Here is a 14032-nt window from a genome sequence, read left to right on the forward strand (position 1 = left end):
ATTAATCACTGTAAAGTCCTGCTGAAAATCTTGTTGATTTCACAATGAATTCACACAGTGATTTGCTGATTGTAGACTCCCTCCACTGGAGACTCCAGTGCAGTGGTGATTAATCCGTGTAAAATCCTGCTGAAATGTGGTTGATTTCACTAGGGATTCAGACAGTGATGATTAAACGGGACACATGGTTTTTCTTTGACTTCAATATCAGGCGAGAGCGCGAACGCAGTCCCCCACTACCACAAATTATGCAGTCGAGATTCCCACATTTGGGGAATTCGCAGTGGTCAGCACAGTCGCAGTGCAATGACTGAGCCTCGCCCTGGGTGAACCACCTTCTTGATCATGGTATCTCCCCTGCCAGGTAAGTATGAGTTGGTGGTGACAGAGGCAGGGACGGTATTCCCAGTCACAGCATTTGTGGTGACGGTTCGCAGATGGCACCGTCCTCACAGATCGGTGAAGTTAAAATCAGTGATTTGAGACTTGCAAAACAAAGGCACTATTGATGAGTAAGCATAAGTCACTTGCCAAAAGCCTCAGTCTTAAAAACTATGTGGAGGTGAGACTTGTTTTACTCAAAGCAGAAATCATTTCCAACAGACACCAGACACCACTGATTCAGGTTACCATTTCTTTTATTTTCCACAATTTAAAGGGTGCACCGTTCCCGGAGGTGCTGCAATACCGGGTCGATGCTTGGAGTGAACGGAGCAAGCCCCTTTTTCATCTCCCAGAGCTAAAAATCGGCTTAATATGTAGTCCTCGTATAGAGGACATATCAGATATTAAACTGATAAGAACAGATACTACACTTGATCTTAGCCAAAAGGCCGAGAAGCGATAACACCAAACTGTTTGTTTGCAGACCCAACGTACCAGCACATATCTCAATTGTCGCGGTGCGGTTCTTTCAACTGGGCGTAGCAGTCGCTTGCTACTTAACAACCCACTCCCCACGCTGCCCCCGTCCTCAAAAAAGCTGCAATCATTGATTTGTTTACAAGCAAAAGTGTAAACTCCTGCTGAAATCTGGTTGATTTCACTGTTGTTTCAGACACTAGAGACTCCAGTGATGATTAATCACTGTAAAGTCCTGCTGAAAATCTTGTTGATTTCACAATGGATTCAGACAGGGATTTGAGACTTGCTGCAAGGCTCCACTAGTGACTCCAGTGATGATTCATCTCTGCAAAGTCCTGCTGAAAATCTTGTTGATTTCACAATGGATTCAGACAGAGATTTGAGACTTGCTGCAAGGCTCCACTAGTGACTCCAGTGATGATTCCTGCTGAAAATCTTGTTGATTTCACAATGAATTCAGACAGTGATTTGCTGATTTGAGACGTGCTCCACCGGAGACTCCAGTAAAGTGACCATTAATCCCTGTAAAATCCTGCTGAAATCTGGTTGATTTCACTTTGGATTCAGACAGTGATTTGAGACTTGCTGCACTAGTGACTCCAGTGATAAGTAAACACAACTTTGTTTGTGCTCCATTGTCAGGAGCCTCTGTCCAACTACTTTTCTTTTCACACAAGTACATGAGGCTCAGCCAATTGGCAGAGCCTGCCAAAAATATGGTCAACTCATTGTTGTTCCTCTCCACGGAAGTCTTTAGTAAAAGGCGAAAGACTTATGCGTATTGAAGAGAAACCAAAGTCAGTTGCGGAATCAGGTGGCAGGCAGCCTTATATCCCAGTCGCAACAGTGATCCCTCTTGTGGTTGGGACTGGTTGAGCTGCGGTTGTCCAATGCCAAACCCATTCCCCAGCACCAGCCATCAAAAACTCATTGATTTGTTTACAAGCAAAAGTGTAAAGTCCTGCTGAAATGTGCTTGATTTCACTTTGGATTCAGACAGTGATTTGCTGATTTGAGACGTGCTCCACTGGAGACTCCAGCGCAGTGATGATTAATGCTGAAATCTGGTTGATTTCACTTTGGATTCAGACAGTGATTGTAGACTCCCTCCACTGGAGACTCCAGTGCAGTGGTGATTAATCCGTGTAAAATCCTGCTGAAATGTGGTTGATTTCACTAGGGATTCAGACAGTGATGATTAAACGGGACACATGGTTTTTCTTTGACTTCAATATCAGGGGAGAGCGCGAACGCAGTCCCCCACTACCACAAATTATGCAGTCGAGATTCCCACATTTGGGGAATTCGCAGTGGTCAGCACAGTCACAGTGCAATGACTGAGCCTCGCCCTGGGTGAACCACCTTCTTGATCATGGTATCTCCCCTGCCAGGTAAGTATGAGTTGGTGGTGACAGAGGCAGGGACGGTATTCCCAGTCACAGCATTTGTGGTGACGGTTCGCAGATGGCACCGTCCTCACAGATCGGTGAAGTTAAAATCAGTGATTTGAGACTTGCAAAACAAAGGCACTATTGATGAGTAAGCATAAGTCACTTGCCAAAAGCCTCAGTCTTAAAAACTATGTGGAGGTGAGACTTGTTTTACTCAAAGCAGAAATCATTTCCAACACCACACCACTGATTCAGGTTACCATTTCTTTTATTTTCCACAATTTAAAGGGTGCACCGTTCCCGGAGGTGCTGCAATACCGGGTCGATGCTTGGAGTGAACGGAGCAAGCCCCTTTTTCATCTCCCAGAGCTAAAAATCGGCTTAATATGTAGTCCTCGTATAGAGGACATATCAGATATTAAACTGATAAGAACAGATACTACACTTGATCTTAGCCAAAAGGCCGAGAAGCGATAACACCAAACTGTTTGTTTGCAGACCCAACGTACCAGCACATATCTCAATTGTCGCGGTGCGGTTCTTTCAACTGGGCGTAGCAGTCGCTTGCTACTTAACAACCCACTCCCCACGCTGCCCCCGTCCTCAAAAAAGCTAAAATCATTGATTTGTTTACAAGCAAAAGTGTAAACTCCTGCTGAAATCTGGTTGATTTCACTGTTGTTTCAGACACTAGAGACTCCAGTGATGATTAATCACTGTAAAGTCCTGCTGAAAATCTTGTTGATTTCACAATGGATTCAGACAGGGATTTTAGACTTGCTGCAAGGCTCCACTAGTGACTCCAGTGATGATTAATCACTGTAAAGTCCTGCTGAAAATCTTGTTGATTTCACAATGGATTCAGACAGAGATTTGAGACTTGCTGCAAGGCTCCACTAGTGACTCCAGTGATGATTCCTGCTGAAAATCTTGTTGATTTCACAATGAATTCAGACAGTGATTTGCTGATTTGAGACGTGCTCCACCGGAGACTCCAGTAAAGTGACCATTAATCCCTGTAAAATCCTGCTGAAATCTGGTTGATTTCACTTTGGATTCAGACAGTGATTTGAGACTTGCTGCACTAGTGACTCCAGTGATAAGTAAACACAACTTTGTTTGTGCTCCATTGTCAGGAGCCTCTGTCCAACTACTTTTCTTTTCACACAAGTACATGAGGCTCAGCCAATTGGCAGAGCCTGCCAAAAATATGGTCAACTCATTGTTGTTCCTCTCCACGGAAGTCTTTAGTAAAAGGCGAAAGACTTATGCGTATTGAAGAGAAACCAAAGTCAGTTGCGGAATCAGGTGGCAGGCAGCCTTATATCCCAGTCGCAACAGTGATCCCTCTTGTGGTTGGGACTGGTTGAGCTGCGGTTGTCCAATGCCAAACCCATTCCCCAGCACCAGCCATCAAAAACTCATTGATTTGTTTACAAGCAAAAGTGTAAAGTCCTGCTGAAATGTGCTTGATTTCACTTTGGATTCAGACAGTGATTTGCTGATTTGAGACGTGCTCCACTGGAGACTCCAGCGCAGTGATGATTAATGCTGAAATGTGCTTGATCTCACTTTGGATTCAGACAGTGATTTGCTGATTGTAGACTCCCTCCACCGGAGACTCCAGTGCAGTGGTGATTAATCCGTGTAAAATCCTGCTGAAATGTGGTTGATTTCACTAGGGATTCAGACAGTGATGATTAAACGGGACACCTGGCTTTTCTTTGACTTCAATATCAGGGGAGAGCGCGAACGCAGTCCCCCACTACCAGAAATTATGCAGTCGAGATTCCCACATTTGGGGAATTCGCAGTGGTCAGCACAGTCGCAGTGCAATGACTGAGCCTCGCCCTGGGTGAACCACCTTCTTGATCATGGTATCTCCCCTGCCAGGTAAGTATGAGTTGGTGGTGACAGAGGCAGGGACGGTATTCCCAGTCACAGCATTTGTGGTGACGGTTCGCAGATGGCACCGTCCTCACAGATCGGTGAAGTTAAAATCAGTGATTTGAGACTTGCAAAACAAAGGCACTATTGATGAGTAAGCATAAGTCACTTGCCAAAAGCCTCAGTCTTAAAAACTATGTGGAGGTGAGACTTGTTTTACTCAAAGCAGAAATCATTTCCAACACCACACCACTGATTCAGGTTACCATTTCTTTTATTTTCCACAATCTAAAGGGTGCACCGTTCCCGGAGGTGCTGCAATACCGGGTCGATGCTTGGAGTGAACGGAGCAAGCCCCTTTTTCATCTCCCAGAGCTAAAAATCGGCTTAATATGTAGTCCTCGTATAGAGGACATATCAGATATTAAACTGATAAGAACAGATTTTTTTTTTTTTTTTTTTGTGTAGTCCTCGTATAGAGGACATATCAGATATTAAACTGATAAGAACAGATCAGATTTTTTTTTTTATTTTTTATTACACATTCCACACCAACACACAATATTACATTACATTGTCATTTTCATCAACACCAAAAAACAACAACATACAGACTGTACCAATGCACCCAATACCATAGCAACCCCCTTCCCCACCCTCTTACCTAAGCTAACACTCCCTTCCATCGCTCCTTGGCTGCATGGTACCCATGCCTCTCCTCCTCCCTCCTTTTCATCCGCCGCACCTCCCCCCTCACCTTCGCCACCACTCCTTCAACCCTGTTCACCTCATTACTTCGTATTAATGCCATTCTGTCATCCCACAGTGCTGCCTTCCCTATTGACAGAATCAACCACAACAAAAAACCCTCCCATCCCCGTCCCCTCAGACCCACCCCCAGCATCAGCATCTCATAAGACAGTCCCCCCAGTTTAGGAAAAAAAAACCCCAGCTCTCCCCACATTGTTCTTGCAAACCCACATCCCCAAAATACATGAGATAAGTCCTCGTCTCTGCCACAACCTAATCGTGGGCAGGAGCGCAGCCTTGACAGGCCATGCCTATATAAAGTGTCCCTCACAGGCATCCTCTTATGTAGACATAGCCAGTTGATGTCCTTTAGTCTGTTTGGCAGTTCCTTGTGCTGCGCAAACAGCCACTCCTCCCTGCCCACCCCGCAAACTCTCACAGGTCCCTGTTTTGCAACTATTGCCTTGTATAGTTCCCGATGATCCAGGCCTAGGTCACCTTCCCCGCATTCCTTGTGCCTTTTAGCCCAGCCCATCATCTGCCTGTAGTGTGGTGGCATAACCTCCCCTTTTGGCCGCCCGTTCTCCCATTTAACCCACTTCCTCAAAGGAAAGGATAGCCAAAACATGAGCAGCACATGGTACCAGTGCCCACTAGGGAACTTCACCCCGTTGCAGCAAAAGGAAAAGAAAAGAACATCTAACTTAAGTGGCACATCAGGCACTCCCCTTCCCCCATCTGGTACCCCTTGTCTCATCCAGCCCCTCCTCACATACTCGTATCCCCCCCACACAAAGGAGAAAACATCCCGCACTAATCTTCTCCTATACTCCGGTGGCAGGGGGAAAACGTACGCCAGGTAAATCATTGACGGCAAAATGTCCGCTTTCACCACCAAAACCCTCCCAGTTAAAGACAAACGTCGGGCCTTCCACAGTCCTATTCGTGACCTTAGTGCTGCCAGGCGCCTCCTCCAGTTCAGCGGCCCACTCTCGCTGTCTTCAAAATCCACCCCCAGTATTCTCATTGGACCCTCGCACTCCGACAATCCAAACAGCCCTCCTCCCCTCCCCTTCCAAGGTCCAAAATATTTAACCTTGGATTTTCCGACATTGACCCTGGCCCCGGATACTTTTGAAAAGGACCCCAAGACGTCCAAAGCACGGAGCAAGGAGCCCTTCGTTGTTAAAAAGAGCGTCATGTCATCCGCGTACTGGGATATCCTCAAATCCCTCTCTCCACCCCCTGGAAGGCGCAATCCCTTCACGCCTGCGTCCGCCCGAATAGCTGCAGCTAGCGGTTCAATATATATAACAAAAAGCAGTGGCGAGAGTGGACATCCTTGCCTCACTCCCGTCTGCTGTGACACCAAAACCCCCATATGCCCATTCACAACCACCCTACTCCCAACCCCCGTGTACATGATCCCTAACCACCTCCGAAAAATTGGTCCAAAACCCATCCTCTCTAACACAGCTGCCAAAAAACCTTGGTTCACCCTATCAAACGCCTTTTCCATGTCCAACCCCACCAGCATCAGAGGGACCCCACGTTCCTCCACCCAGTGAATGCAATCCCTCACCAGCCCTAAATTCCATTGGATGCGTCTCCCCTCCACCCCACACGTCTGATCCTCATTTACCACATGAGGTAGAGCAGATCGGAGTCGTCCGGCCAACACTCTAGCGATGATCTTATAATCAGCACAGAGAAGAGTTATCGGCCTGAAATTACCCAAGTCTTCTTTTTCCCCTTTCTTATGTAGCAAGGTCAACACCCCCTCCCTCATTGTCCTCCCCAACAGCCCCCGTTCCAGCACTGCACCCACCACTTCTAAAAAATCCTTCCCCAGGATCCCCCAGAACGCCGCATAAAATTCTTTTGGTAACCCATCAATCCCCGGCACCTTTCCCCCTCCCAAACCTTTCATAGCTCCCTCCAACTCTGCGAGACCCACCGGGCGTTCTAGGGCCTCCACCACTTCCCTTGGCACCCTAGCCTCAAGCCCCTTCAAAAAACCTCCTTCCTCCGGTTCTTCCACCTCTTGTGGCCCCATGGCGTCCCCAAAAAAATTGGAGGCAACCCCAACCATCCCCTCCGGATCTGAGACAAGGTCACCATCCTTCCCCCGTAGCCCCGGAATGCACGCTCTTGCCCGGGCAGCCCTCACCTGTTTAAAAAACATGGGCGAACAGGTCTCTGCTACATTGATGGATTCCCTCCCACATCTCCTCAGTAACCCATCAGCTTTTCCTTTAAAGTATAGGCCCAAATTCTCCCTCACCTCCCTCTCCCTCTGCTTATCCCTTCTTTCCCCCTTGTTCTCCGCCTCCATCATAGCCTGCAGCTCCCTTTGGAGCCTCCTAAACCCCCCCTTCTCCTCCCTCGCTCGTTGTGAACAATATCCCACAGTCAACTCCCTGGCGTTTACCTTCACATATTCCCACCACTCCACAATATTGTCAAAAAAAGGCTTCAGTGAGACCCACCCTTCATAGTGTAAAGTGAAGGCTCTACGGAAAGCCTCCTCCTCCAAAACCCCACAATTCAACTTCCAGTAACCCCTTCCAAAAATTGGGGCCGCCACCGAAAAGGCCACCTCAAGTTGGTTGTGGTCTGAGAACCACACTGGTCCCACAACGGCCCTCCGTACAGCAGCCACAGCAGGCACAAAAACAAAATCAATCCGACTACGGGAACCCCGTGTATTCGACCAAGTGGTGCCCTCCCTTGCCGGCTCGACTGCCCTGTACCCATCCTTCAGCATGAAAGCCTGCACCACCTCTTCCAAATACGGCCGACTGAAATCCCCTGTCCCCTCCAAAGAGACGTTGAAATCCCCCCCTAGAACCACCACCTTATTCGTGACACACACCTCCTTAAGTGCAATAAAAAGGGCCTTACGTCCTTTCGGCTCCGCTGGTGCATATACATTGATAAATCTAAAGAAAACCCCCCTCCATAATGCATCCACCACCAGTACCCTCCCCTGCACTACTGAGAAGCTGTCCCGGACCTGGAAATCTTTATTTCCAAACAGGATTCCCACCCCTGAGGAGTGTACCCCCCCTACTCCCCATCTCGACTCACCCTTGAGCCAGCCCTCCGAAAACTCCCTGACATCCCCACCATCCTTTAGATGCACTTCCTGCAGAAAGCAAACATGTAGGGGCGTCTGTAACAGGTATTGGAAAACACTCGCCCTTTTCACAATATTTCTCATACCCCTGACATTTATGGTCACCACTGAAAACAAGGCCATTCAATACTTCACAAATGTGCCCCCCCCCCTTTACCCTCTGTCCCATGGTTGCTCGCTGTTGGCAAGCAACCATCTTCCAGTTGATCATTGTTGGCAACATATTCCTGCAGTAACGGGCTTTGAGAAACGTCCTGGGGCGGCTCCCTCCGCGGAGTCCCCCCGGTTTTCTCCATTCCTGCACCACCCGATGAAATCTCCACAGAAGCCTGTTGGCTCCTACCCTCCGACTCGGATCCTGGGGGTTCCCGGCTCTCCCCCATCGCACGGCCGTCTGCCAGCTTCTTCTTCCTCCTTCTCGACCTGTGCACCTGTGGTCCAGCCTCGGTTGCTTCTGCCGAAGACTCAGCCTGCTCACCCCTGGATGAACTGCTCCTCTTCCTGACCCCCTGGATTGTCTCTTTCCTGGTGTCCTCCTCCTCCGAGCTGATCACACAGTCTGCCCAGGACCCCACCAGTGGCAGAGAGTCTCCCAGGCTCACAACCACTTGTGTGTCCATCCGCTCCTCCGTTTCGTTTGCGCCGATGTGGTCAGTCGCAGACTCGTCCCGTGCAGCAGCCCTTCCCTCCTCTCCAGAGAGCGACTGTAGTGCCTCCTCCAACGGGGTGAGGACAGAGACCTCCCCCTGCACTGCTACCTCTGCGTAGCTACGGGTTGTAGTTGCGCAGTCGCGGACAATGTGCCCCTCTCCTCCGCATCCATGGCACGTCTTTGGGGCCCCACACGTGGCCACGCTGTGTCCCCTTCCACCACAGTTCCGGCATCGCCCTTCGGTGCAGTCCGTCGCCATGTGCCCAAAGCTGCGGCATTGCCTGCAGAAACTGGGCTGGCCGGAGTAAAAGAGGAAACCCCTGTCCTCACCAATGCTGAAGTAGGCTGGAGGATGCCGCAGCCCACCGCCTCCGCCGGGGTTGTCCTCGAGGAGAACTTTGAATTGTCTCCGCCCTGACCAGATGCCGAAACTGTCCCTCAGGTATCTCACCGCCGACTCCACCTTCCCATACCTCGACAACCAGGATATGACCGTCTCGTCCCCCACGTATGGGTTGTACATGTGGACCGTCACAATCTTCAAGTTCCTCTTGCAAAGAGCCTCCACCCGAAACTTTGAAAAGGGCTCTTCTTCCGCCTTTTCCCTCGCTGTCTCCATCACTCTCTCATACACTGCTTGGCTGTGTAGAGTGAGGTCAAAACCACCTCCTGCTGCATTCCACTGCAGGCAGTATACGTGGGCGGGGTCAATCTTCAGTGCTCCCACCACGACCGTACGCACGAACCATTCCCTCTTCCCATGTTTCTCATCTTCTTTAACCTTCCAAGTGAATCGCACCGAGTTCCTAAGTCCTGCAGACATGATAGCCTGTGTGAGGACGGGACTCCAGCAACTTTATCCACCAAGCTCCATACACCGCACAGCTTTAGCAACAACCACTACACTTGATCTTAGCCAAAAGGCCGAGAAGCGATAACACCAAACTGTTTGTTTGCAGACCCAACGTACCAGCACATATCTCAATTGTCGCGGTGCGGTTCTTTCAACTGGGCGTAGCAGTCGCTTGCTACTTAACAACCCACTCCCCACGCTGCCCCCGTCCTCAAAAAAGCTAAAATCATTGATTTGTTTACAAGCAAAAGTGTAAACTCCTGCTGAAATCTGGTTGATTTCACTGTTGTTTCAGACACTAGAGACTCCAGTGATGATTAATCACTGTAAAGTCCTGCTGAAAATCTTGTTGATTTCACAATGGATTCAGACAGAGATTTGAGACTTGCTGCAAGGCTCCACTAGTGACTCCAGTGATGATTCCTGCTGAAAATCTTGTTGATTTCACAATGAATTCAGACAGTGATTTGCTGATTTGAGACGTGCTCCACCGGAGACTCCAGTAAAGTGACCATTAATCCCTGTAAAATCCTGCTGAAATCTGGTTGATTTCACTTTGGATTCAGACAGTGATTTGAGACTTGCTGCACTAGTGACTCCAGTGATAAGTAAACACAACTTTGTTTGTGCTCCATTGTCAGGAGCCTCTGTCCAACTACTTTTCTTTTCACACAAGTACATGAGGCTCAGCCAATTGGCAGAGCCTGCCAAAAATATGGTCAACTCATTGTTGTTCCTCTCCACGGAAGTCTTTAGTAAAAGGCGAAAGACTTATGCGTATTGAAGAGAAACCAAAGTCAGTTGCGGAATCAGGTGGCAGGCAGCCTTATATCCCAGTCGCAACAGTGATCCCTCTTGTGGTTGGGACTGGTTGAGCTGCGGTTGTCCAATGCCAAACCCATTCCCCAGCACCAGCCATCAAAAACTCATTGATTTGTTTACAAGCAAAAGTGTAAAGTCCTGCTGAAATGTGCTTGATTTCACTTTGGATTCAGACAGTGATTTGCTGATTTGAGACGTGCTCCACTGGAGACTCCAGCGCAGTGATGATTAATGCTGAAATGTGCTTGATCTCACTTTGGATTCAGACAGTGATTTGCTGATTGTAGACTCCCTCCACCGGAGACTCCAGTGCAGTGGTGATTAATCCGTGTAAAATCCTGCTGAAATGTGGTTGATTTCACTAGGGATTCAGACAGTGATGATTAAACGGGACACCTGGCTTTTCTTTGACTTCAATATCAGGGGAGAGCGCGAACGCAGTCCCCCACTACCAGAAATTATGCAGTCGAGATTCCCACATTTGGGGAATTCGCAGTGGTCAGCACAGTCGCAGTGCAATGACTGAGCCTCGCCCTGGGTGAACCACCTTCTTGATCATGGTATCTCCCCTGCCAGGTAAGTATGAGTTGGTGGTGACAGAGGCAGGGACGGTATTCCCAGTCACAGCATTTGTGGTGACGGTTCGCAGATGGCACCGTCCTCACAGATCGGTGAAGTTAAAATCAGTGATTTGAGACTTGCAAAACAAAGGCACTATTGATGAGTAAGCATAAGTCACTTGCCAAAAGCCTCAGTCTTAAAAACTATGTGGAGGTGAGACTTGTTTTACTCAAAGCAGAAATCATTTCCAACACCACACCACTGATTCAGGTTACCATTTCTTTTATTTTCCACAATCTAAAGGGTGCACCGTTCCCGGAGGTGCTGCAATACCGGGTCGATGCTTGGAGTGAACGGAGCAAGCCCCTTTTTCATCTCCCAGAGCTAAAAATCGGCTTAATATGTAGTCCTCGTATAGAGGACATATCAGATATTAAACTGATAAGAACAGATTTTTTTTTTTTTTTTTTTGTGTAGTCCTCGTATAGAGGACATATCAGATATTAAACTGATAAGAACAGATCAGATTTTTTTTTTTATTTTTTATTACACATTCCACACCAACACACAATATTACATTACATTGTCATTTTCATCAACACCAAAAAACAACAACATACAGACTGTACCAATGCACCCAATACCATAGCAACCCCCTTCCCCACCCTCTTACCTAAGCTAACACTCCCTTCCATCGCTCCTTGGCTGCATGGTACCCATGCCTCTCCTCCTCCCTCCTTTTCATCCGCCGCACCTCCCCCCTCACCTTCGCCACCACTCCTTCAACCCTGTTCACCTCATTACTTCGTATTAATGCCATTCTGTCATCCCACAGTGCTGCCTTCCCTATTGACAGAATCAACCACAACAAAAAACCCTCCCATCCCCGTCCCCTCAGACCCACCCCCAGCATCAGCATCTCATAAGACAGTCCCCCCAGTTTAGGAAAAAAAAACCCCAGCTCTCCCCACATTGTTCTTGCAAACCCACATCCCCAAAATACATGAGATAAGTCCTCGTCTCTGCCACAACCTAATCGTGGGCAGGAGCGCAGCCTTGACAGGCCATGCCTATATAAAGTGTCCCTCACAGGCATCCTCTTATGTAGACATAGCCAGTTGATGTCCTTTAGTCTGTTTGGCAGTTCCTTGTGCTGCGCAAACAGCCACTCCTCCCTGCCCACCCCGCAAACTCTCACAGGTCCCTGTTTTGCAACTATTGCCTTGTATAGTTCCCGATGATCCAGGCCTAGGTCACCTTCCCCGCATTCCTTGTGCCTTTTAGCCCAGCCCATCATCTGCCTGTAGTGTGGTGGCATAACCTCCCCTTTTGGCCGCCCGTTCTCCCATTTAACCCACTTCCTCAAAGGAAAGGATAGCCAAAACATGAGCAGCACATGGTACCAGTGCCCACTAGGGAACTTCACCCCGTTGCAGCAAAAGGAAAAGAAAAGAACATCTAACTTAAGTGGCACATCAGGCACTCCCCTTCCCCCATCTGGTACCCCTTGTCTCATCCAGCCCCTCCTCACATACTCGTATCCCCCCCACACAAAGGAGAAAACATCCCGCACTAATCTTCTCCTATACTCCGGTGGCAGGGGGAAAACGTACGCCAGGTAAATCATTGACGGCAAAATGTCCGCTTTCACCACCAAAACCCTCCCAGTTAAAGACAAACGTCGGGCCTTCCACAGTCCTATTCGTGACCTTAGTGCTGCCAGGCGCCTCCTCCAGTTCAGCGGCCCACTCTCGCTGTCTTCAAAATCCACCCCCAGTATTCTCATTGGACCCTCGCACTCCGACAATCCAAACAGCCCTCCTCCCCTCCCCTTCCAAGGTCCAAAATATTTAACCTTGGATTTTCCGACATTGACCCTGGCCCCGGATACTTTTGAAAAGGACCCCAAGACGTCCAAAGCACGGAGCAAGGAGCCCTTCGTTGTTAAAAAGAGCGTCATGTCATCCGCGTACTGGGATATCCTCAAATCCCTCTCTCCACCCCCTGGAAGGCGCAATCCCTTCACGCCTGCGTCCGCCCGAATAGCTGCAGCTAGCGGTTCAATATATATAACAAAAAGCAGTGGCGAGAGTGGACATCCTTGCCTCACTCCCGTCTGCTGTGACACCAAAACCCCCATATGCCCATTCACAACCACCCTACTCCCAACCCCCGTGTACATGATCCCTAACCACCTCCGAAAAATTGGTCCAAAACCCATCCTCTCTAACACAGCTGCCAAAAAACCTTGGTTCACCCTATCAAACGCCTTTTCCATGTCCAACCCCACCAGCATCAGAGGGACCCCACGTTCCTCCACCCAGTGAATGCAATCCCTCACCAGCCCTAAATTCCATTGGATGCGTCTCCCCTCCACCCCACACGTCTGATCCTCATTTACCACATGAGGTAGAGCAGATCGGAGTCGTCCGGCCAACACTCTAGCGATGATCTTATAATCAGCACAGAGAAGAGTTATCGGCCTGAAATTACCCAAGTCTTCTTTTTCCCCTTTCTTATGTAGCAAGGTCAACACCCCCTCCCTCATTGTCCTCCCCAACAGCCCCCGTTCCAGCACTGCACCCACCACTTCTAAAAAATCCTTCCCCAGGATCCCCCAGAACGCCGCATAAAATTCTTTTGGTAACCCATCAATCCCCGGCACCTTTCCCCCTCCCAAACCTTTCATAGCTCCCTCCAACTCTGCGAGACCCACCGGGCGTTCTAGGGCCTCCACCACTTCCCTTGGCACCCTAGCCTCAAGCCCCTTCAAAAAACCTCCTTCCTCCGGTTCTTCCACCTCTTGTGGCCCCATGGCGTCCCCAAAAAAATTGGAGGCAACCCCAACCATCCCCTCCGGATCTGAGACAAGGTCACCATCCTTCCCCCGTAGCCCCGGAATGCACGCTCTTGCCCGGGCAGCCCTCACCTGTTTAAAAAACATGGGCGAACAGGTCTCTGCTACATTGATGGATTCCCTCCCACATCTCCTCAGTAACCCATCAGCTTTTCCTTTAAAGTATAGGCCCAAATTCTCCCTCACCTCCCTCTCCCTCTGCTTATCCCTTCTTTCCCCCTTGTTCTCCGCCTCCATCATAGCCTGCAGCTCCCTT

The 14032-nt window shown here is 49.1% G+C and overlaps 11 non-coding genes across 11 annotated transcripts; all 11 read right to left on the reverse strand.

Moving 5' to 3' along the window:
- Positions 1–208: 208 nt before the first annotated feature.
- Positions 209–372, reverse strand: LOC144386478 (U1 spliceosomal RNA). The gene has a single exon (XR_013452194.1). It is a non-coding gene; the product is annotated as a U1 spliceosomal RNA (small nuclear RNA).
- Positions 373–654: 282 nt separating this feature from the next.
- On the reverse strand, positions 655–845 carry LOC144386487 (U2 spliceosomal RNA). Its single transcript, XR_013452203.1, has one exon. It is a non-coding gene; the product is annotated as a U2 spliceosomal RNA (small nuclear RNA).
- Positions 846–1550: 705 nt separating this feature from the next.
- On the reverse strand, positions 1551–1665 carry LOC144386623 (U5 spliceosomal RNA). The gene has a single exon (XR_013452336.1). It is a non-coding gene; the product is annotated as a U5 spliceosomal RNA (small nuclear RNA).
- A 434-nt stretch (positions 1666–2099) lies between these two features.
- Positions 2100–2263, reverse strand: LOC144386451 (U1 spliceosomal RNA). The gene has a single exon (XR_013452167.1). It is a non-coding gene; the product is annotated as a U1 spliceosomal RNA (small nuclear RNA).
- Positions 2264–2539: 276 nt separating this feature from the next.
- Positions 2540–2730, reverse strand: LOC144386488 (U2 spliceosomal RNA). Its single transcript, XR_013452204.1, has one exon. It is a non-coding gene; the product is annotated as a U2 spliceosomal RNA (small nuclear RNA).
- Positions 2731–3435: 705 nt separating this feature from the next.
- Positions 3436–3550, reverse strand: LOC144386625 (U5 spliceosomal RNA). The gene has a single exon (XR_013452338.1). It is a non-coding gene; the product is annotated as a U5 spliceosomal RNA (small nuclear RNA).
- Positions 3551–3992: 442 nt separating this feature from the next.
- Positions 3993–4156, reverse strand: LOC144386454 (U1 spliceosomal RNA). Its single transcript, XR_013452170.1, has one exon. It is a non-coding gene; the product is annotated as a U1 spliceosomal RNA (small nuclear RNA).
- A 276-nt stretch (positions 4157–4432) lies between these two features.
- Positions 4433–4628, reverse strand: LOC144386594 (U2 spliceosomal RNA). Its single transcript, XR_013452310.1, has one exon. It is a non-coding gene; the product is annotated as a U2 spliceosomal RNA (small nuclear RNA).
- Positions 4629–10221: 5593 nt separating this feature from the next.
- On the reverse strand, positions 10222–10336 carry LOC144386626 (U5 spliceosomal RNA). Its single transcript, XR_013452339.1, has one exon. It is a non-coding gene; the product is annotated as a U5 spliceosomal RNA (small nuclear RNA).
- Positions 10337–10778: 442 nt separating this feature from the next.
- LOC144386455 (U1 spliceosomal RNA) lies at positions 10779–10942 on the reverse strand. The gene has a single exon (XR_013452171.1). It is a non-coding gene; the product is annotated as a U1 spliceosomal RNA (small nuclear RNA).
- Positions 10943–11218: 276 nt separating this feature from the next.
- LOC144386595 (U2 spliceosomal RNA) lies at positions 11219–11414 on the reverse strand. Its single transcript, XR_013452311.1, has one exon. It is a non-coding gene; the product is annotated as a U2 spliceosomal RNA (small nuclear RNA).
- Between the last annotated feature and the right edge of the window lie 2618 nt (positions 11415–14032).

Source organism: Gasterosteus aculeatus, chromosome 13, assembly GCF_964276395.1.
Source record: "Gasterosteus aculeatus chromosome 13, fGasAcu3.hap1.1, whole genome shotgun sequence".
Classification (NCBI taxonomy): Eukaryota; Metazoa; Chordata; class Actinopteri; order Perciformes; family Gasterosteidae; genus Gasterosteus; species Gasterosteus aculeatus.